General features: G+C 39.5%; 1 long non-coding RNA gene across 1 annotated transcript in view; it reads right to left on the bottom strand.

The window, feature by feature from the left end:
- Positions 1-832, bottom strand: part of LOC102199090 (uncharacterized) — a 13,982-nt gene extending 13,150 nt beyond the window's left edge. The window contains exon 1 of the long non-coding RNA XR_311820.1: positions 392-832. This is a non-coding gene — a long non-coding RNA (uncharacterized LOC102199090). The remainder of the gene's footprint in view (positions 1-391) is intronic.
- Positions 833-3,471: the final 2,639 nt, after the last annotated feature.

Raw genomic sequence — 3,471 nt, 5'->3', positions numbered from 1 at the left:
TTACTTTGACCATGATGAGCATATAATATTATAACACTGCAGATTACAGCAGTGGTATAAACAGGTCCACTTAAATGATATTAAGTGATATTAAGCTCCACAAGTAGAAAAAAAAACATTGTTAAATTGAAAAAAATTTAATTAAATGAATCCTAAAATACAGAGTTTGATTGCCAAAATACTTCTTCAGTCACCTGCTGCACCTTCAAGAATTAATTTTTTTCAGTCGTGTTTTCAGTAGTCAAACCAAAGTCAAATCTCCAGTGCAGGTAAACATGAGTTTAAGATGTAGCAGATTTATTATACCAAAATGAAAGTACTTGTACTGCATGACTGCTGCTCCAAACAAAGACAAAAACCATCAACTCAGATGAACAAAAAATTTACTTACGTCTTACTTCGGCTGAAGAAATGCTGGCGCAGTACAAAAGCCAGAGTAGAGAGAAACATGATGGTGGTGCACATGGTCCCAAGAGTCCACCACCACCACCCTGCATTCACAGAGAAAGCAGCCTCAAAATATTCCACCCATTCTGTAAACCTCAAGCACAGCTGAGAAAACCATTTCCCAGTTACCAGGTGTTTGTCTCTCCCCTTGCCTGGATCAGGAACACAGGAGGATTAGTCAATCCCAGATTAGAAAGGATGATATGCTGCAGAATTGAAGAACAGCCCTGCACTGCACATATAAGCTACAGTGTGTGTGCGCACTTGTTGTGCATGATTCATGTTTCTGCACTGCTTGATTTTCCATGAAATGCAACTGGATTTTTTTTCAGTTATTCTCCAACTTTTTCTGCAGCATATAATATCAGCTGCTGTAACATCTATTATCCAACAACCCGCCCTGTCCGGCCGGCCTGCCTAAGTTTTCCCCAGTCACCTCATCATCAGTTGCTGCACACCTGCCCCTCATTTCCCCAATTATCTCCTGGTTCATCTTCAGGACCGACTATGCACTTCAGCTTCGTTTGTTATCATTAAAGCCACTTTCAGTTTCTCTGTCTGGATTTCTTCATCCAAACTGTGCAATTAAACCAAGTGGAAACTTCCAGGGCTGAAAGAAATTAAACCAGCAAAGAAGGGCCAAACTGAAGTTCCTTAAATGGCCACTTGAGGCTGACTGAAAACATGAGTCAATCTCCATAAACTCCTGTTTTAACCCTTTCACGCATAGCGGTCACTACAGTGGACAGCTATTTAAAAGGCTGTTTTCTTGTATTTGTGTCAGTGTTGATGGTATACCTGCATATAAACCACTATATTGGACACTGATTCGTCACTCCATACATAGCAGTTGTCCATCTAAGTGGATATGTAAAAAAAAAACCTCTTTGAAAAGTACATGTTTAAAAAGTTCAAAAATATTTTTTCATGCCTAAAGATGAATAAAAAAAACAAAAAACAATTGGTACAAAAAAATAATTTTGATCTATAAAGCCTAATTCCCTTCTCTGAACTTTAACGCATTACTTATTTATCAGGTATTTGGGCATTAATCATCTCTCATTAAATGAGAGATGATTAATGATGATCTCTCATTAATAAGATCATTTGGAAGAAGTGAATGTGATTTATAGAGACAGAGAAATTTTGATATACTTGGATTTTAGACTCCAATAAACCATGGAGGCACAGAATCCCAGCGGTGATCAGATTTAGGACAGAACCCCTGGAGTCTAGACGCTGGTGATGATGAAGAGCAAGACTTGGGTAAAGCTCAGACTTGGGTGAGGGGGAGATGGGGAGGAAATGGGTTGCATGAAGGAGAAAGAGAGAATGACAGAGAGCACGGATTTAAACCACAGAGTGAAGGCTGATTGGCTCAAAGATGACTGAGAGAGAAGATGACTGGACAAGATTGGAGTAATGACATTGTTGAAATTGACCAACGTTTTTCCTGCCTGCTTGATCCTCTCTTTTTTTCTTCATATAACTGTAATGATAATAACCATCCGAACATGGTATTACCAAATTTCTATGGACAATTTCTCACTTCACAGAGAGAGCAAGCTAGATGGTGAGCAAGAGATGGGTTTAACATGCACACAGCGTCAGCACCTTTACAGAAATCGCTTTGTGCATTTATTTTAGTCAATATTTGACTTATTTACTGACAAAATGGAGGCTTCTTAAGTTTTCCAGCTTGGTCTTTTTTCCTTACATCAGTTATAACAAACTGATGGTAACAAAACTGGAGGCATCGTATTCGATTTGGTTTCATTCCATCCTGTACAATAGTATAACATCTTCAACAGAGGCCTGTGTGTTTTATATGACAATGATCTGCAGTTCTGAACATCAGTAAATTTAATCCACTTTACAATTTGTATCCCATTCAGGTTATATAATGACTGTTGTCAGGTGGAACAAAATAACCTGGCAACATAAGTCAAGAATGGTCAAAGACAAGACAGTTTGAAACATCTTAAAGGTCTCAGCTGTCTGTGTCACTAGACTGCAGTTATATTTCTCCCAGACAGCAGGACAGGGATATTCTTAACCACTGATGACATTCCTCACCACCTGAATCTGTGACTCTGCTGTCGTGAAACTTCTGGTGCATGGATGCCAGACTGATGGAAGTTCACACAAGTGGCTGTGAGGAATGTCAAGTTACAGCGATGTGGCTGTGCATCTCATCTCCAGCTCTGAGACATGCTCGTGCCTCCTAATTGGAAAATTCTTCAGGGGTCCTCTTGTGCTTTATGTCGATGGAGAGCTGCACAGACTCACCAGTGCCTCAAAATCAGAGGATTTAAGTGTCACAGAGCTGTAATTTGTGTTGACCTGTATATGCTTGGCCTGCCTTTTTTGAGTGTTACATTTTTGTTGGGGCAAAGTTAAGAGGATTTTATGCATTTAGGACCAATGTCTAAATTACAGGAGGTGCATGAAGGAAAAAAGAAGGGCTCTTTAAATTTAAAAGTGATTGTCATCTGGATAAAGCAAGAACAGTGACAGGAAGCAAAGGTGTACCAGGCCCGCTGCTGAAATGCAGGGGAAAAGCATTTCTGTTTTTGTGCACCAACCAACAGAATATTTTACCCTGTAATGAGAGAGATGAGTTTACCTTTTGGGCTCTGTGCTTAAAATAGCTTTCTATTCTTTTACAAAAGGAAGCTGTTTTGAGTTGTAATTTGCTTGTGTTTGTGTATTGTGAAGGAAATACCCAAATACAGGACAAAAAAAGAAAAACTTCCAATGCACAGTCCCAAAAGGGCCTAAACAGGAAGCCAAGCCTTTAGGGAGATGTGCACACAGACACCACAACAAAGAGCAAAGGTGAAGGACTGGACTATTTATCCATATGGGCTAATCAGGGAAGTGGAAACAGCTGGAGGAATGAGACACAGGTGTGGATAATCAAGACAATTACAAAGGAACGCAAAATTCAAAGCTAGGCACAAAAGAGATCTACCAAAGTAAAACAGGAAACAACCCAAAAGATGACAACTAAGTGTACAAGAC

This window comes from Pundamilia nyererei, unplaced genomic scaffold (genome assembly GCF_000239375.1).
Source record: "Pundamilia nyererei isolate P.nyererei 1_Seehausen unplaced genomic scaffold, PunNye1.0 scaffold00068, whole genome shotgun sequence".
Taxonomy (NCBI): Eukaryota; Metazoa; Chordata; class Actinopteri; order Cichliformes; family Cichlidae; genus Pundamilia; species Pundamilia nyererei.
This window is presented reverse-complemented; position numbering and strand designations above follow the sequence as displayed.